General features: G+C 33.9%; 2 long non-coding RNA genes across 2 annotated transcripts; both read left to right on the top strand.

Moving 5' to 3' along the window:
• The first annotated feature begins 563 nt into the window (after nucleotides 1-563).
• Nucleotides 564-6,241, top strand: LOC148622156 (uncharacterized). Its single transcript, XR_015920867.1, has 3 exons — nucleotides 564-822; nucleotides 4,433-4,574; nucleotides 5,578-6,241. It is a non-coding gene; the product is annotated as an uncharacterized LOC148622156 (long non-coding RNA).
• Nucleotides 6,242-14,757: 8,516 nt separating this feature from the next.
• On the top strand, nucleotides 14,758-20,712 carry LOC148622155 (uncharacterized). The gene is made up of 4 exons (XR_015920866.1): nucleotides 14,758-14,901; nucleotides 16,119-16,216; nucleotides 16,669-16,778; nucleotides 19,273-20,712. It is a non-coding gene; the product is annotated as an uncharacterized LOC148622155 (long non-coding RNA).
• Nucleotides 20,713-21,282: the final 570 nt, after the last annotated feature.

The following is a 21,282-nucleotide window of genomic DNA, read 5'->3' as shown; positions in this document are numbered from 1 at the left end:
ATATAAAAAAAGAACCGAAAAATTTATAACTTTCTGAGAATCAATTCTAGTTATACTAGGAAATAAGGTTTGTAAACAATGCTGATACCAATTATGTATCAATGTAAGTTTCAGTTCAAAAGGTGCATTGATACATCTTATATTGCAGATCCCTATTTATCCCGAAATAAATTAAGTATACCTCAAAATTAATACCATTTAGAATACAGAACCAGAATGGTGTATAAAAAAGATTGAGATGTTCATAATTGTTTGGCATACATTGCCAAAATGTTCCACTGTTATATTTCTAGTCACACTTATCTATCTCCATGGCTCTATTTCTGTCTGAAGAGTGAGTTCTAAGTGTGTTGACTGCATTTCTTCAATAAAAACTATATTTTTTATGTATCATCACCTGCTTACTTCATGTATCATCAACTGTATATATATATGCATCTCTTTAAATCCTTAAGAATACTGTATGAAATACCAATACGTTATAAATGCACGACTTTAATTTCATTAAATATATCAAGTCAAAACTTTTCAAATGATGCACTTCAAAGTATTTAATTTTTTGGTTGTAAATTTGTCTCTTCCTTTTGAATATTACGAAACGATTTTTTTCATCTACTGAAAAGAGAGCAATATTAAAAGATCCATTCCCTATTTGAAAAGCCTAATATTCCTAGATGGTCGGCTACCCACAAATTTTATTGGAGTTTTTTAATTAACATCCACGAAAAATTAATTCTGTGAAGTAGGAGAAAAAGGTTTTCGACTATAATTTATCCTCACATTTTTCTATTGGGTGTTTTCTTTGGAAGAAACTCAATCGCGGTTAGTATGTGTAAGGATATGGATATTATTTTATTCATAATGTTTTACTTGTCATCCTGGTAAGGTCTTAAAAACAATTTTGAAGGTCATTTCCTTCTTAAATGCAATGACTTTTGCTCTGATAAAAAAAAATTGTAATTAAATGAAATTATTAAATTGAGTTATTATATTAGAAAAATAACACCTAAGCCTAATCGTGGTATCTTTTAATTGTACACTTCAGCTATGTTATTATATCACGGAAACCGCGTCAAATGTTTCGTTAACAAACTATTGACTTAGCTTTTTCAGCTTTTGATGTGTTGATTATGTTTTTTAAAATAAATAATCTTAGTTTCGGTGAGTGTCTTAACCTCATCTACCCAAAAAAGATTGCCATATAGGACGTTATATATTCATTAAAGTGTGCCTCTAATCGTGACATCCACTTTGTTATTGACAAAATATGAAATATTTCAACTCTATGAAAACAACTACTTTGATGATTATCATTCTACCCTTTCTATTATCATTGCATTCCAGCAGCTCAAGTTGTTATCTCAGGCCCCTGCAGGTCTGGGTGTTAAAAGAATAGGCCTGCAGCAGCGCTAAGCTTGTCGTAAATAGAGACTAAATAGTGCTCAGAACCCTAGCCGGGGGCTAGGGCGCTCTGCCCACAGAGTAACTGGGTTGTGTGCCCTAGGTGGTGGAATGGGGTACCCTTGGCGTGTTACATGCTGGGGTCGTCAGGCTATAATACGGAAAACCTGACCACAAACCATAGTGGTGCACCGTGTTGGGAAACATGCCACGTTCCTCGCACGTTAAAGAACCCTACTGTGGTATTCTCCCGGAGTAGGAACCATAGGGGTCCGCCACAGGAAGCTAAATTGCCCGACCCTACCCACCACTCCCTATTTCCAGTGGCAATCAAAATTTGTCGACCCCATTGTCCTTGTGTCCCATCCCTTTTTCATTTCATAATTTCATGTTCATTTTATCATCCATTTCATGTTCATCGTCTGAATATAGCTGAAATATTGCTGCTCGGACGTTAAACCCCAACAAACAAACAAAACCAATTATGGCCGTCACCATCACCTGACTGAAAGAAAGAAATTTTTCGTATCCAAGAGTATGTTTGCGTCCTCCAACTGTGATATAATACCAGCTGTACATTAGATGGTTTAAATAAAGTCAACGTTGGAAAAACACGTATGATCTTGAAAATGGTAGTATATGTTTGGCAAGATCATTTGTTTAAAAGGTTAGCACTCATTCTACGATTCACAGAAGTTGTGATTGCCGACAATATCCTTATAAGATATGAATGTGTAGCAAATGGTCAAAGTCGTCAGTTTTGCAGTCGTCACCATGACCTGACTGGCCAATATAAATTGCCCTTTTCAAATATCACAAACGGCTTCCAGCTGGTATAGTTCTTTTTCTTCTTCGCTCACTAACAATGACCTTCAACAATCAGCATTTTTTGTGTTTTAATGAAGCAGGAACTGCACATCTATCCGAAGCACATGAGTCTGCCACTGGTTTACCGTACCTTTTTATATTACCTTCTGTATTGTCACTATATCTTCATAAGCAAAGGCAAAGATAAAATGAGTGTAAATGTTTGTATTGACCTTGTTATGGGCTATGTTTATGTATAATGTACATGATTCATTTATGTGTGTCCTCTTTGTATGAGGCTATCAATAAAGTCCTCTTTTGTATGAGGCTATCAATAAAGTCTTCTTTTTCTTACTCTGATTTTGTTTGTTTATAAGTTGTAATTCCATGAAAGATATATTACTGCGTGAAATGGTGTGTTTATTTGTTGTTTCAGTTCATTCTTGACCTTACATTCAAGTGGATGTTTAAGGCCTTATAAAACTGGTTTAGCAACACCGCAGACATGCGCCTGTCAATAGTCAGAAGCTGTTGATCATTAATATGTCGTCGTGTTGTTATTTGACCTTTTATTTTATTGTAAGAAGTGTCATCGTTCTTTTACCATGGGTTATATAATTTTTTTATGCAGTGGCCTTTCGGAGCTTACTTAAATGTGTGTTTACACTTATTGAAGACCTTTGCTGATCTCTTTAGGTATTTACTATTTTACAGGGGTTATGCGATGGTGCATTAGTGACGTTTTGCCATATCTATTCCTTTTCCTATTTGACACCTTTTATATAGCTTTGTCAAACAGTCTCAGTAAACACTTTTAATGCCTCAAATGTTAAAAAAAATTATAGTACTAATTGTTTATCTGCTGACTTGTATAAAGGGTAAGGAGTGAAAATACAAAATGTTTCTTTTGAACAAAGTTGACACTTACAGAGTCAGCTGTTGGAATTATGCAAACAAATGAATGACCGCAATTTATCCAGTCTGACTTGTTACAAATTATCTTATAATAAGCTGACAATTATTGCTCTACAGCATTTTATTATTTGGTTTATACATTACTGTGTGATAAGTATGTCTTTTGTGTCATAACTGATACTTAACAAATAAGTTATTTTGACGAAATTACCAATTGTCTAATGACTATTCACCTTTTGCCTCATTGCATGTGCATAAAATGTACAATGTAGTAATAGTATACAAAATGTGTTGACTGTCGACTAAAGAACAATTATTTTACTTGGAGATTCAGGACCCGTGCAGGTCCGGGTGCCAAAAGAATAGGCCTGCAGCAGCGCTAAGCTTGTCGTAAATGGAGACTAAATAGTGCTCAGAACCCTAGCCGGGGGCTAGGGCGCTCTGCCCACAGAGCAACTGGGTTGTGTGCCCCAGGTGGTGGAATGGGGTACCCTTGGTGTGTTACATGCTGTGGTTGTCGGGTAATAATACGGAAAACCTGACTGCAAACCATAAAGGTGCACCGTGTTGGGAAAAATGCCACGTTCCTCGCACGTTAAAAAATCCTGCTGTGGTATTCTCTCGGAGTAGGAACCATAGGGCTACGCCACAGGGGGCTAAATTGCCCGACCCTACCCACCTCTCCCTATTTCCAGTGGCAATCAAAATTTGTCGACCCTATTATCCTTGTGTCCCATCCCATTTTTCATTTCATCATCATTTCATGTTCATTTTATCATCCACTTCATGTTCATCGCCTGATTATAGCTGAGATATTGCTGCTCCGGCGTTAAACTCCAACAAACAAAACAAACAAACAAACTTGGAGGTTCGGAAATTATGTTGGAGTCCAAAATGCTATATCTTGGTCCAGCAGGGCGCAGAATCAAGAATAGATACATGTTTTATACCATTCAAAAATAATTCATTTGATTGACAAAGTTACGATTAGAATGATACAGAGTGTTTGTGATTTCCATTTTAAAATACCTGTTTAAAACTTGTCACATATTATATCGTATAGATACGTTAATTATAATCAATTCACAACGAGGAAGTAAGCTTTACGTATTCTAATTGTAATTATACTCTCTTATTATATTATCTGTTATGACAGACATTTACATCCTTGTAGTGTAAGACGACAGAGAACTAAATGAAATAATCTATTTGAATACCTTAGCATGCAAATCATACGTGGGCCATTGTGTTTTGTGAAAAAAAGCACCCTTAACTTTACAGGCTACAAAATTGAAATTTATAATTTCAGAACAATCGATTTGTCGTGCAAAATTAACATTACAATCATGAGAAAGTGAATTGCAGCTGCTTGTTAATTGTTAAGAAGAATTTCCCCAAGTTGGTATTATTTCCGTCCCCAGGAAAAAGGAGAGATTTTCAATTTCTTCATAGTAAGTAATTAGGGTTATATCTAGTATTGTCTGACAATACAGGACGGTAAGAATTAAACTGAAAGGAAATGGACATAACTGTTGATTGAGCAGGCAATAGTTAGATATATACCATGAGCTATATGAGGAAATATGTTAGTTTTTCCTTAAATGTTGTTCTATATAAATAAAATGTGGAACAACGGATCACTTACAGTATCCAAGATTTGAAACAAAGGACAGCAATTTTGCAAGGACTACATTTATTTCCAAAACGGTTGAAGTATATTTTAAATTACTTTAATATTCTGAAAATTACGAAAGGTGGATCATGTGGTTTAGCTTATACATGTATTTTTGTCAATTTATCGAAGCAAATAGCATTATTCATTTTGAAACCAAAACAGTTAAACATAATGAAGCGAGGATAAAGTCCTTTTGATTCGTGTATGATTATGAATTTATCAGAATTTATTAAATATTTTTGGCAAGCACATTTCCGATATCATACGAACTCTGAAAACGTTTACTGAAAAAAAATATCATAAAATAAAAAAGATTTCATTACCCCTAATGCAAACTTTTAATCTTATATTACCATATTTATTGTAGAATGCTCAGGTAAAAGTAGTAGGTTATGTAAATGTAAAAAAAAATAGAAACCATGTGATTTTGGTATATTTTAGCTTGACATGTGTTCAATCCATTGAGGGGCTTTTGATATTTAAAATAGGTCATCACATGTCATGCTTAAAATAGACGAAAAGCACATGGTTTTTGGTTATATTTACATTCAAATAGCTATTACTTTTACCCGGTAAATCCTACAAAATATATGGACATTTTGAGAAATAGGAAACTTTTTTTATTTCTTCATGAAAGTTATTATTGGTAAATGCTCCATGAGTTCGTATGATATTGAAAAAGTGTTAGGCAAATTATTTTTTAATTTTGACAAAAATCATATTTTTTTCATAATCCCATAGAAATCAAATGAACTACACATAACGTAAATGATTTGTAGAAACTAAAAGTGTTTTTACTCACTAGCCGGTAACAATTTAGGAAGCGTGATGACAGTTGTCCGACGTAGGTAAGTCATGCGAGTTAGAAAGTTTCTTATAAAACAATCGCGGTTTTAAAATGTTATTGCTTCAATTGCAAGTTATCAATCATAAGGTCTAGCTTAACTCATGAACATATTTTGCTTTGTGTTTAAATTCCAATTTTTGTTTGTATTACAAAACTGCAGTTTTTCGTGATAAACATAGATAAATGTAAAGAAAAACACAATTCTTATTAAAAGTTAACACGTCTCAGTATAATGTTATGTTCTATAGACGTTTAGCAATTACAAACCAACCCGATTCTAGTATAAGGGTCTAGACTAATATATTGTTTATTACACCTGATATCCCGTATTAAAAAATGAAGTATGGTCTATGTTTTTCTTTCAGTTTTAAGAAACCTCTTTCCTGTTGGTTTATACTATCGCCACCAATGACGTCTTCTTGGCTACAGAAGGACGTACATAAGGAAATGTTCAAACAATTAAACGAATGTTTGGTTCTGTCTTAAGTTACTTTCTTTTATAAAAAGTGCAAACAAAGGTCATAGCGGTAAAACCTATTTAAAAACATCTCAAACTTTTTCATATTGTGTAAGAGTTTTCAAGGGAACCAAGGTTATAGCGGTAATCAAAAGAATGTAATCCGGGGACAAAGACCAGACATGGAAAACAAACATACACAACAAAGAACATAAAGTAACTAAAATCATACATACAAAGTAACAAAAGCAAATTAGCAACTCGAACTTTACTAGAAACTGGGAGCATAGACCTGGTGCACCGGTAGGGTAAGCGTCCTCTGCTTTTCTAGAAACACCCGGGGTAGACGATGTAGAAAAGGAAAGCTATGACACATTGAATAAATCAGTTTTTATGGTGCAGATGGATACACCGTAACGACCCATGAGGTCATGATGACGACCATATAACTTTTGTATTAATTACTTCAATCTTGTAGCAATATAACCCTGTTCCAGAAGCCTATTTGTTAGAATTCTAGTGCGATACAAAAAGTTTCGGCAAGCTCTAGCACACCGTATGAGTTGTAATATGAACACTCCATACGCAAGTGCTGAAGGAATGTTGCCACAGATGAAAGGAAAGTTGACAATTCTGAATGAAAAGTCATCACATTTGTCGTTAAGTTTGGTCAATAGTTTTCCTTTACCATCGATGTCTAAGTGTAGGTCAAGATATGAGACTGACCTCACAGTGTCTGTAGTATCCTTTATCTCAAGTTCTTTGGGGTAGATGCGATGTATCAAATCCCCAAGATTAGGATTGTTTAAAGATAATACGTCATCTGAGTTTAAAGGATCTAGCTAAACGATGTTCTTTCTTTCAGATCAGATATAAAGTCAGCCTCAAAAGAGTGAATAAATAGGTCAACAAGTAGAGAAGCACAATTTGTTCCGATTGGAATGCCGACCGTTTGTTGAAAAACGCGTCCACCACACTGGACAAATATGTTGTCGATTAAAAATTCCAGCATTTTGTAAACATCTTCTGTATATTTGGAAGAAGATTTGGAATTATTTCTTACATAGTATGAGGAATCTCTACCAAGAACTATATATTTGTATCTAGGTGTACCACCTTTTTGGAAAAACGACCATGTATAATGTTTTTAAGTCGGGATTTTAACTGAGTATGGGGAATAGAAGTAAAACGTGTTGAAAAATCATAGGTTTTAATGCTGTTATATTCTGATAATAGTCTTGAACTGATTGTCTCCAATAGAGTTTTCGAATTTTTCAGGATCCACATTGAATTAATACCAAAGGAGACCAAAAGAGGATAGCACAGATTTATGGTTTTCCACAAACTCATCTTTGGAGAATGTGGTAGCAGTATCGATCTTATCACTGCTATTATTTTCTACATCTACCTCTGATAATAAACATTGGAGGTAAAACGTTTTGCAGACAAAAACAATGTTGTTTTGGTATTAGTCTGCAGGTACGACAACATATTTGTCATGTATAGTAGACAATGTTTTTGCTACATCGGGGTCTTTGAAAACTGGTGTAGTATTGGCACTCATTGACCTACTTAAAACTTTTATTCGTTTCAAAATTAAATACCTCACGGCCTTTAACCACTCTGACAGAGAATCAATGTCTTCTTGTTCTCATTTTATCCATTTTCTTGTGTAGTCCTTCACGGCATCCATGTGAATTTTAAAGTTATAATTCCAATTTATGGAACATAGTTAACGGTACGTGGGACCTTTAGAAAGGATATTACGCAGAGATTCGTTTTCGATCATGGACAAATCTCCCGTAACGATGTGACCAGAAGGACCATATTGAATGGAAAGTTTTTGCAAGAACAGTCAGCTTGTTTAGCCTTGAAATCCTCAATCTCGAGGTTCTGCAATAGCCTTTTAGAATTGAAAAATTTGGATGCAATGGGTGAAGTAAAGGAATATGAAATAATTGGTATGAATTTTTCTTTAAAATATAGGGGAATGTTGGTAACGTTTTTGTGATGGAGGATGTTAATCAAATTAATTGCATCTATACCTTTTTTGACAAACGGTAGTGGAAGAAATGATCGTTTTTCTTCATCTAGACTTTTCACACCAACTGGTTTAAAGAGTCTGTGGAAACCAATATCTAAAATGATGGCAACAAGTCTGTGTAATGCTGAGGTAGGGTCAGAAACAGGAGTGTGAAGACTTTGTTTTGTACATGGAGTGTTGTAGAGTGAGAGGTATAGAATAGAGTTGGTTCTAATGTGATGAAGTCCAAGAGGTTTTTGTATGAAAGGAAGGAGACCATCTATGGAGACAACATGTGTAAAAGATCCTAGTAGTGAGGTTGCAAGTTTTAGACAAAAACATTTGTAATTCTGGGTTTTCTTTTCTTCCTGTTTTCATTGGGACCGTTTTCTTAAACTTGACGTGTGCAACCAAAGTTACAAAATTCGAAGTAATATGGTGATTTCCTAGTAGAATTATCGCCTTAAAAGACAAAATGCATATTTTCTCGGAATTCGTCATTCATAGAAATAATGCTAACAAACGTCTCGGTTTGTTCAAATTTGAAATTGTGCATCAACTTCTTGTAAGAAGTATTGCCGTTGATACGTCAAAAATAACGATTCTTGAAGTTTTAAGATTATGCTTGAAATTTCCAATCGTAAAATGGCCTTTGTGATAAAGCGTATTATATCAGACCCCTTGCTAAGCCAAAATCGACGATTTTGCCGTTTTTATTTATAATTTGGAAACCATTACAGCTAGCATAGAACTTTCAAACTTTAACCACATTTGAAAAGGGTCAACTTTCTACGACTCCTTATCAGAGTTATTATCCTTTAAATTCTTTTATTGTTTCATCTTGAAGATAGTTACAGATACACAAAAAAACTGTCTATTTATGAAATGATCATTATGGAAATGTATACAAAAAATGACATTGTCAAAGTTGTATGACAACTCCGTATAAGGGCTTCTTCTTGAAAACAAAAAATAACAATTATTCAGGTCGTCAAGTTTAAAACTTTCGATTGATGAAATGGTCCTATAGACGAAAGTGTAAATGATTAAAATGTTATCAAGCGAACCAAGGTTATAGCGGTAATCAAAAGAATGTAATCCGGGGACAAATACCAGATATAGAAAACAGACATACACAACAAAGAACATAAAGTAACTAAAATCATACATACAAAGTAATAAAAGCAAATGAGCAACTCGGACTCCACTAAAAACTGTGAGCATGGACCAGGTGCACCGGTAGGGTAAGCTTAATGCCTCTGCTTTTCTAGAAACACCCGCCGAGTTGCTCGTAAAAAGTCAAGTCCCGGGTAGACAACCGAGGAAAGGAAAACCATGACCCGTTGAATAAATCAGTTTTCATGGTGCAGATGGATACACCATAACGTTCCACGAGTTCATGATGACGACCATAAAACTTCTGTAGTGTTGACTTCAATCTTGTAGCAACATAACCCTGTTCCAGAAGCCTATTTTTAGAGTATTAGTGCGATACAAAAAGTCTGCGTAGCTTCGGCAAGCTCTGGCATAACGTATGAGCTATGATATGAACACTCCATACGCAGGTGCTGAAGGGGTGTTGCCACAGATGAAAGGAAAGTTGACAATTTTGAATGAAAATTCATCACGTGTGTCGTAAGTTTGGTCAATAGTTTTCCTTTACCATCGATTTCTAAATGATATATTTATTCCCTTCGGGAAGCTGCAATTGAACAAATAGGCCAATCAAGCTTTAAGTTTTTCTTCGGGCAATAACAGGACAAAAGTACAAAAAGTAGTTAACTTTCATTATTCAGTATAATGAAAATTCAAGGATGCTTATGTTAAAACTGTCGAAACCTTCTATCTAAAACAAAGTGATTGATTTGATATAAATATGGTGAATTTATGAAGTTCCAATTTTTTTTTTTACATTGTATGTTAGAAAAAGGTACGTAAACACGACTTATAACGGGTATACATGTACGTACAAAGTCTTCTTCCTAAATAAAATATGAAAAGGAACTGTATTGAATTGGAAGGTTTGTTGTTAGTTAGGAAAAACAATATAGCCAACGATGGTGCTTTATGGATTATTAATTGATATCATTTCAAAATATGTTCAATGAAGCACTGAGAGTGAAAAAGGCACGTTTGTAAGGATGCCTCTCCCACTTGTTGCAAGAGTTGTCATTCAAACTTCAGATATAAATGGATGCTTCATAGCATTGTGTATCGTATAATAAAATAAAAATACTTAGGAGCAAAAATGGGGAAATCATTGTACGGGACAATACCGGAAACACCAAAACAAAGGTGCAAAAGTGGGGAAATCCTAGGGCAGAACAACAACAGAAACACCAAAGCACAAATGTGCAACAGTAGGGAAACTCTAGGACAAAACAACATCGGTAACGCCAAAGCACAAAGGTACAACAGTGGGGAACTCCTTGAATAAAACAACATCAGGAACACCAAAGCACAAAGGTGCAAAAGTAGTGATATCCTTGGACAAGACAACACCGGGAACGCCAAAGCACAAAGGTACAACAGTGGGGAACTCCTTGAATAAAACAACATCAGGAACACCAAAGCACAAAGGTGCAAAAGTGGTGATATCCTTGGACAAGACAACACCGGGAACACCAAAGCACAGAGGTGCAAAATAAGGGAAATCCTTCAACAAAACAACATCGGGAACACCAATGAAAAAGATGCAAAAGTGAGGAAATCCTTGGACAACCCTAAAGCACATGCACAGATGTAAAAGTAGGAAAATTCATGTACAGCAAAACTCTGGGAACACCAAAGCACAAAGACTAAGAAAATATGTTTTTGTTTTAATTTTCGTTCCTTTTGGTTTTCCAGATCACATATGGTTGTTAGTTTGTTTAGTAAAAACCCTTATTTAAATAGCTATTTCTGAGTTAATTACTCGTTGAATTACGTTTGGTATCTAACTGCTTTTCTTTTAGTTTTTGTCTACTAACGATACACTTATGGGTTAATTATATCACGATACAAGGTGTTGTAGTGATCATATTGTCCGATATCATTTCAATTAAACTTCGCCTTTACTCCTTTCCTGTTATTTCTATTCGCATTTATCTGTAGAATGTGTGATTCATGATGAAATTTGACACATCAAAATAATTTGCATCAATTTATAATAGTTTTTTTGTACTTTAATTTCAGTTATTTTTGTTCTGACATTTATTACATCACTACAGGATGGTGTTATTGTTACTGTGAAGGAAATTTGAATAATTTTATAATTTTGTTGTCTTTAATCATGTCTTGAAACTCTTGGTAATTGGTGTGTACAAAACCAAGAACAGTTAGTCCTGGTTCAAATTTATTTCATTTATATACAGGGTTAAAAGAACCAGGTATGTTGACAGACTTCCCTGACCAATGGCTAACCATAACCAGTGTTCCGTTATTTATATATTTTATCATGTTCTTGATTTTTAAAAATTATTTATGTGTTTGTGTTTCTTTGTTAATGTTCCTTTTCAAGAGTTCAAGAAGGCAAAGGAAGAAATTGGGCTCTTTATCTGGGTAAGGGAAAAGTTTTGCTTTAACCGAAAGTAAGTGGCTGGCTAATTTGTAAAATAAAATCTTTTTAATGAAAAATATTCAACTGCATGTACATAGCCATCAGCGGAATTTTAAAAAAAAAGCACTTATAATTTCACGTAGAAATATATTTGAAAAAAAGTATAATATGAAAAAAACTAAACAACTATCGACCAGTCTAATATGAACTTATATATTATTTTCTCAATTTTCGCATCGGGTTGGTTATTTACCCTTCAGGATTATTATTCGATTTCTGTCTTTTTGTGTTGTTTGTTTGTGACCGAATATATGTTTTCTCTTTGTTCTTGGAGCATTGATTTCTAATGACGTTCTGTTCGTTTGACTGGTGGCAACATATCATACAATACCTGGCAATACAATTTTAACACGCTAGTTACCTAAATATACAGATAATGTGTTCAATTAAAAACTTACTAAACATTTACTTGCCAGTTTACCTTATAGAAAGTGGCAACACCATTTATGGTTATACAATCGATCGCCAATAGGATTCGAACGCCATCGTCATGATATCATTTGTATCTTCCACTGTCACACGAGATGATTAAGATATCACGTATGTTCCTTGCCTAGATTTATGATGGTCTCTGTGCTTAGTATTGTTGTGTACTTATGCGCAAGTGATTCTTTGTTTCTTGATATCTGATGTTTTAACCATTGATTTTTTTCTGTGTACTTTGTTCTATACTTTCATGTAAAGTCTAGATCGTTGAAAATGATCCACAATGTTTCAATTGTTATATAATTTTCAGAATCTTGAGTTTAAGTACACCCGTCATTTAATGTTTAAAAATAATTTTACGTTACTACAGGTGTACAAGGCAGCTTTGAATTCGTCAGAAATAGATTTTATTGTTTATGAACTAAACAAATGTGAAGGTCATTTAGGTTTCTTTCAGTACAGATAACACAGTTGATGCATTTGTTCTTATCAGCAGTATTTCGTTGAAATCTATAATTTCACTCAAGAGACATTCTTGTGCAAGAATTATTTGGACACTTTAAACCAATTTTTAAAAAAATGCATCACTTTGTTTACATCCGGTTAAAAAGTACTAACCCATCAAACAAATAGTACTCTTCGACTTTTATGTACTGTGATAGTTCTATGTTTAAGCTGGAAAGATGTTTAGTCGGTTAGAGCAGGTGCATCGTTAGAACATAGAAGCAATCAAAAGATAAAGAATGGTTTGTTAATTGAGTGAACAAATGATACGTTCAGTAAAGTTTCTTCACGCGCAGAAAACTATTTGAAGGCAGTCATTCATTTCCTTTGCACCCCACAGTTTGTTACTTCCAAACCAGCCATTTCTGCAAATGAACGGTTTTCGCTGTCTCTAAATCGAAACATTTGTTAGATTAGCACAGAGTAACCGTTTGAGCGAAGTAAAATTCTAACTGCATAACGTTGATGAGATAATAGTAATAATGTTATTTTGTGTCGATTCTTTTCAGCTAGTCTTCGGTTTAAACATAGAAAGGAGCAAATACAAATGTACGAGTGTTGTCGTGTAGGTTGTTTATCATTTAATTTGTATTATTTTTGCTGAGCATCAGGTGTAAACAAACTATGGTATACTTATTGTAAGTAGTAGAAGTCATCAAAGAATGTAAAAAACACATTTTTTATATATATTTCGTCTCATCAAAAGAGACGTAGCATACAGAATTTAATTATTCATACAAGGTTAAGAAATAACACTGATGAAACAATTTCATCAGAATGACTTTCGGGGTTTCCTATGTGGTTTCTTGGGAGGGCAATGGGGTATCACCTAGAGATTTGCTCACAGTGCATAAAGGAAACGTCGATAAACTATACATTTTTTTAGATGAGACATGTATTATTCTACCACCAGTATCTTACAACTAACGGAATGTGGCAAAACAAGACAAATAAGATGTCTGTTATAATTGAGTATTATTCTTTTTCTTATGAAAATCTACATCCAATTCAATCTCAATTAATCAAACTAGATTAAACGTTAATTTTAATAGATTTTACGCATGCACTTATCTGTAAAATTTCAGGAGTTCGAATCTTGAGTAATGTTCTTCATAAAGAACATTGTGAGGATTAAAGATCGGGTTAAAATTTATAAGATAATAAGTTACAGGTAGTTTGTACAGACCATATGCATCTCACTCCAATTACCTAGAAACACATCATTTCTGTTCAGGTTCGAGGTGCAGTGCACCAGATGCCGAGTTAAAAGTAAGCCGTACTTGTGTGTCGAGTTAAAGTACGCCGTATTTGTGTACAAGCCGTTTTCCTACTCGACTGTTTCTCTGTATTTATTCGAGTCAAAAGTAGAAAGTCCATCAATGTATATTTTTTCAATTATGTTTTGTACTTGACCTTGTTGTACAATCACTGTACAACCATTTTACCTTTTTACTTTGAACCTACTGTCAAAACAGACAACTACTTCTGTTGTTAGTATAAACATATATTTATTCTAGTATACAAACACATATAAATACAATAAGCACATTGAAATATACAACTAATAGAAGGAGAAGGAAAGATACAAAGTTCTGTGTCTTTTAGTGTAAACTTGTGAGAAAATGCTTATAATTCAAATGCTGTGTGGAATGATTTCTTAACCGACTATCGAAATAACGAATAGAATAAATGGACTTACAAAAAATAGTGAAGAGACGTAATCCATGAAAATTAAGCATTAATGAACCTTTTACTTTTGATGATAAACTTCTGAACTTTAAAAAATAACTTCTACATTTTGTTCAGCATTTTAGAACATTTGAGCCATACAATACGTTTACAGTGGTAGGTACATCAAGTGCCATAGAAAATATGGTTTCATTTCAGAACATATGATTACTAGTACTTTGGTTGTTACTGCAATGAATGGGGAAATTGACAATTTATTGTAGTACTTGACGAAATAAATATATTTTGTTTTTGTTGGTTATACAATATAAATCAATATGTATTTACAATTAGAGACCATGCCATACTTTCTATTCTTAGTAAAATTGAAATAACCCAAACATAGTCTGGCAACAGTATAATAGAGTATTGCCGATCAGATTTGTTTGTTGATACTGGCGCAACTAATAAAACAACAGATGGTAGGAGACAGGAGTAAAACAGATGTGCACTAACAACTTTCAAGAAACAGTTGCAGGATAGAGAAATATGCTTGTAAATGCATTTTACTAATGAAAAGGTCAGTGAAGTTATTTACATTGCATACAAACTGTTTAATCAAACATTTTTTCTCGTGCATGTTCATTTCAATTGGTTTGGTAAGACATTGCCCTACTCTGTGTGTGGCGTTCCTTTATCCATCTAAGCGATGCTAATATAGATTTCAAAGAATATCAATAGTTTTCTCGTTAAACATAGAAACACTTGCAGGAATCTTATCTGAGTAATTCATAATTAAAATCGGTAAGTTTAATGGATAAGGAATATAGAAATGAGCTCACTTACTGGAGATATAATCGGTTCTAGACTAAATAGTTCTACAGAATGACGCAGCAAAACAAGTTGGAACAGTCACTTGAATAAACGCATTCCTCAAAGAAATATCGCCATTTAGTGAGTCATTTCACAGGTCTGTCTATCATTTTCTGTTAGTAGATAAGATATTCAGTTTCCTCTAATGCTTTTTTTATTTGAAACTTCATCATTGGTTAATGCTATAAAGGGGTATCAATATCTGCTCTCTGTATCGATCATCCGATGAAATATCAAACCGCGTTTAAAAATAAAAGAAAACGAAGATACATGAAACATCACTACCGGAGACTTATACCTAACACCGTACCTATAGAGCTTTCGTCACTACATGTATTGTCAATGGCAAAATTGATATAAGGTTTGACTGATGGCAAAATCTATATTACATGTCGTATCATCCCGAATAGCTATGTCAGTACGAGGGCCCCTGGTCCGAGGGCTGATATTGATCGAGGTTGAAACGGCATATGATACAGATTTGCCATGTGATATACACACTATCATACATTTAAAGAGAAAAGTATTACAGTATACTGACTGTCCGAGAGACCCAGTAATGAAAATATAAGAGAATACCGAGTAAAGGTTCGGCCATGCGATAAATATATGTGATAAAGGTTAAACATGTGATATAGGTGTGTGATAAAGAGTATGAATCTACAATGATTGATAAAGATCAGACATTTAAGCCTTTATCAGATAATTGCTGTATTTAATAGTAAGCCATACGATAAAGCTCCTATTCCACTGAGGCCTGAACACGTATCATGTTTTTATTATTTTTGAAGTAGCCTTGTTCATTTTGTAAATTAATCGCCTAATTCGTAAGATTTTTTCCTTCGTCGGAAAAAATGGTGCTCGATAAGTGTCAGCATTACCAAATCTTATCAATTCACTTAGTTACGTTTATAATTTACTCAGTTTTTCAGGATTATTTCATCATACATTGTAACTTAGATATTTTGAAAGAGTTCGGAAAGGCGGTGGTTTACTATTGATACAACCTGTTTTATCAGATGGTATGTGTTAGAAAACAGATGTCTGGCTGGAAAATAATAAATAACTAATCGAGGTCGTTTTCATAGATTAATAAAGTTCATTTTAATGATGTTAAAGTTATTTTTTAACTTGAACAAGATTCAACAATGTTCATTATAGAGGCAAACTTATCTTAAAATAAACGTTGAATGAAATGAGCCTACCGTGTGTATTGTTTTGTTGAGGCAGCTGATACTGCTATATAGAAACGGATTCCTGCAATTTTATTTCATATAATAATTTTACATGAAAAAAAAAATTAACATTTCACAACACAATTATAGTAAAACTAATGCAACTATCATAAAAAAGAGTGAGAGTAAAGACGCAAAATACACATGAAACCGTGGATGTCGCCACAGATGATTTTAAAGGTGGCGTTTAGACTTTTTTCTTGAACATGAATAGTAATACATACTTGTTCTTTTTCCAGAAAAAATTTGGACCGAAATTAACAACTTGGTGGTTAACAATATCAGTGTTATGTTCGATTACATAAAGTGTTTGCCTATACAACTGTGTATGAGTGAATATTGTCTCGCGGTAAATATGTTGCTGTATGAGCATAGTAAAGAAATTGGTATTATTTAGCGTATTTTTTTCAAATCTATCTTTGTTACATACTTCTCAAAGTTTGCTATTTTATACACATAATCATGTCTTTGTTTCTGTATATACATATATTTATCTTATTTCGTGCTATTTATTCGAATGTCATCCTTTCCATGTAAAACAATTATTGAACGTTTTGTAACACAATATAGAAGAACTGTGGTTTAGACGTTGAATTCAGGGAATACTGGCTTTAAGAAAATTGATAGCTTTTGAGTTAATAGAGGATTCTATTGGAATGATTAACACGACATGAATTCTCTGTCAAAATATTTTTTATATCTGAAAATTCAACATGAAAAAATCCACATCCTTGTGAAAAGTGCCAATTAATGAACTAGAAGACAACGTTTTCTTAGAAAAAGACCATAAAAGAATAGCAAAAAGGAAGCCCTTAAACCATAAATAAATTGGTCATTAGTAGCTCACGGAGGGGTTGGTGCTATTATGAGTTTACGTTTCATATTGCCATCAAACAATAAAAAACATGAATCTTTTCATGGGTAGAACTAATACACATTATCCATATTTGGTTGTTACATCATGTCATATAAGTAATATAGAAACGGAAAGCAATTTTACATATTAATAAAACATACTCATGCTAATAAAACAAAACAAATTTCAATGAAACCAAATTAAAGCATGGATCAATTTGTGTGCATCAATATAACAAGTGATCACTATTTGTGTGCATCAATATAACAAGTGATCACTATTTGTGTGCATCAATATAACCAGTGGTCACTATTTGCTTCTACATTCAAGAGAATAGTCCACCTTCTCAGTTAAGATGATCGCACACAGGTATGTGAAGTAAAGAACTACATTCGTTCCTTGTACTTGATTCGGAATTGATGTACTGAAAATAGCTTAACTATCAAATATTCACTCGCATTTATGTTAAGCAAATACAATTAGTAGATCTACAAAAAATGTTCACATAATTGATTCGACAGTTTGTCTTCCATCGTAATAGTTAACATTTTGGAAAACAGATTTTTAATGCATATCAAGAGAGTGTCAATGCGCTCCTTGGCCAATTCATTTAGTTATTCTCTGGCAAATGTACTTTTAGCAGAATTGCGATGTAAGCGCAAGTGGATATATTCATTTTGTATGACCTCCAAAGTATACATCAGATGTTTAATTTTCCTCAATATTGTATCAACTGTATTCAGGATTTTTTGTCTTATGATATAATTTGAACACCAGGAATCAAATCAACGTCAAACAATTCTTCAGAACGACGGTTATACATGTGATAGGTGACCCCAATTTGTACAATAATAACAATTCTGTGAGTTTTGAATCCCGGAGAAATGATCAGAATTGTAATTCGGTACATAGTTCTCCGCCGTCTCCTAGTCTGTCTAGGGTTATTAAGTTTATCGGTAATAGGTATTGCAATGTAATAAGTGCGCTTCTTCGAAAGTATGAAAAATTCTGAGGTTTTACAAGTTTAATGTACGCTACTCGTTAATTAGTGTATTAGGTACCGACCTGGAATAAATCTGATTGATCCTGTTGATTCGTGGGTCTGATGTTTGTTTGTTGGGGTTTAACGTCCGAGCAGCAATATTTCAGCTATATTCAGACAATGAACATGAAATGGATGATAAAATGACCATGAAATGAAAAAAAAAAGGATGGGTTACAAGGATAATAGGGTCGACAAATTTTGATTGCCACTGGAAAAAGGGGGGATGGGTAAGGTCGGGCAATTTAGCCTCCTGTGGCGGAGCGCAAAGGTTCCTATCCTATCGAATACCACAGCAGGGTTCTTTAACGTGCGAGGAACGTGGCATCTTTCCCAACACGGTGCACCACTATGGTTTGCGGTCAGGTTTTCCGTATTATAGCCTGACAACCCCAGCATGTAACACGCCAGGGGTACCCCATTCCACCACCTGGGGCACACATCCCAGTTGCTCTGTGGGCAGAGCGTCTAGCCCCCGGCTATATTTCTGAGCACTATTTAGTCGCCTTATACGACAAGCTTAGCGCTGCTGCAGGCCTATTCTTTTGACACCCGGACCTGCACGGGGCCTTGTGGGTCTGAACTCGTTACGATATATATCTATATATAGATGTATATTTTACTTATTATACAATGATTTACGTCCTAATATAGATAACATGATTTTTTTTTAAAGCTATGTTACCCAAAATTGATACCAAAGGGCTTCGTATATACTTTTAAGTTAGAAGTTTGACGCGTCGTTCGACTTTCAACCAAAGAAATTATAATTGACAAACAAATCTATGCATTCCAATCATGATGTTTTAACCCTGAATAATGACCGATCTATTGAAAAAACTGTAAAAATATCATTTCTGCTGCTAGCGTAATTGATTTTTTATTGGTTTTTACTGCTGGAACATTAAATTTGTCGCTTAAAATAATGCAATTTTCCAATTCTAGGGTGAATCCAATGTTTTCAGGCGGAGGAACGACAATTAATACCAATTAAACAGTTTGTTATTCATAAAGAAGCGATGCATGTACACAGAATTGTTAGTAATGTGATTGGTAGGCAATTGGTTCCGACATTTAAAGTGATCGTCAGGATGTAAAAACTATCTTCAATAACAGTCATACTGACTTCAAAGCTGCTGGAGTAATTTGTGTTCATCAATTTCTTTATTAACTCCCGTTTAACCTGTCATTCTTAGAAGGTGCAAATCAATTTGTGAGCAAAATACTTCAATTATTTTCTTAATGGTTGAATGAAAACGGTTAAATTAAACATATATCATAGTCGACTTTAGAAATAATTTACGGAAACTCCCTTTTATCATTGTTTTACCACGGGCTGGCCATATATGTCGCGTCATAGTTCTAGCTTCATACGAGATAAAAATGTACCTCTGAAATATCATACACGTGTGTTTCTTGCTTGTACGAGAACAGGAAGTTTATATGAAATGATCGGTTAGCTTTGAACAATACCCAGTTTCCGATTCAGACACTGAGGCTCTTTACAAGACTATATAGATCATATACATTAGCACGCCCCGAAGTTTATGAATAATCATTGCCAGCTGCTTAATCTGGTTCCTGAACTGGTTCCCTGGTCAATATCAAATTGCTACAACGTACTTTTTTAAAACATAACATAGTTTATACGTCTGTGCAGGTTTTTTTTTTTTTTTGCTTGTATTAGAACGGGAAGTTTAATGATCGGTTAGTGTTGAATTCATGTAATATTACCCAGTTTCCGATTCAAACACAGGCCTTCGTTACAATTGATTATATAAAGGTCATATATATTATAGGGACACCGATATTTATATGTAGCCATTGCTGATTGTTTAATCTTGTTCCGGGTGACTAAAACATTCTAGTCATAACGGTTACGAATGAGTACACTATAATATCAAGGGAAGCAAGATTTTTGCAGAAGCCACCCTTTTTTAGAGCTTACCGTATTTGTACCATTTCGGAAGTTGAAAGTAATCCAAAATCTGTGACAGTGAATATTTGACGATTAGCGACTTTGAAGACTTCAGTCTTTAATTTACCATGGCTGTGCCTGTGGTGTAAAGAGCTTCGAAGCACGTCATATTAGAATCAACTAATTCTGTACCTATTTAAAAATAAAGAAAAATCCAGCAGAGGGAAATATTGCAATCAACTAAGATCAGAGACCTATAATTAATTACAAGTCTAAAGACATTATAAATCACAGAAACACAAATGTTGCATAAAATATTTTTGTAAACCGGTTGACGGCAAGAGGGTTACATTGCTTGTTTATCTTCAGTCATTAAACAAGAAATGATGACCTTTGATGAAATGCATCTACACTGCACATTTCATGTAAATATGTACATAAAACATGTTCTGATTATATAACCTTTAATTTATCGACATGCTTAATTCTATAAACAGTGAAATGGAATTTATTGATAATAAAGTAAGTCATAGAATTACACACTTTGTGTTTTATTTCATTTGATAACATGCAGTAAAAGCTCGAGCACATGTTTATTATTTCGATCAAAACAATTTGCTAAACGAAACTGGATATTTGATATATGATCTGAATCCGAATGACTTGTTCCAGATTGATTGATATATAATTCTTCCAACATTTTAACAAAGAATGCTGCCTGGCGCTGGTATTTACAATCAAACATTGAGTACAGGCTAGCATATATTAGCATAACGTTAAGTCCTGAAAGCATTGGACTGACAAATGAAAGCGGAGTATTTCTTCTGTAAGTTTTTGATTGTGTATGATAAACCGTATATCTTGGAATATTGTCTTAAAACAGTAACAACAAACTGTTGAGGTTCTATGGAATCAAAATATCTCGTATCCATAAAATAATCTGAAAAAAGCCCAAATGTAACAAAGTGGTGAGAAGTAGGGCGAATAATTAACTGTTAGTGAATGCACAATGATAGAATTTTCCTTTTGAATAAAAG

This window comes from Perna viridis, chromosome 3 (assembly GCF_037379345.1).
Source record: "Perna viridis isolate PV_CMFRI_1.1 ecotype Kerala chromosome 3, ASM3737934v1, whole genome shotgun sequence".
Classification (NCBI taxonomy): domain Eukaryota; kingdom Metazoa; phylum Mollusca; class Bivalvia; order Mytilida; family Mytilidae; genus Perna; species Perna viridis.
This window is presented reverse-complemented; position numbering and strand designations above follow the sequence as displayed.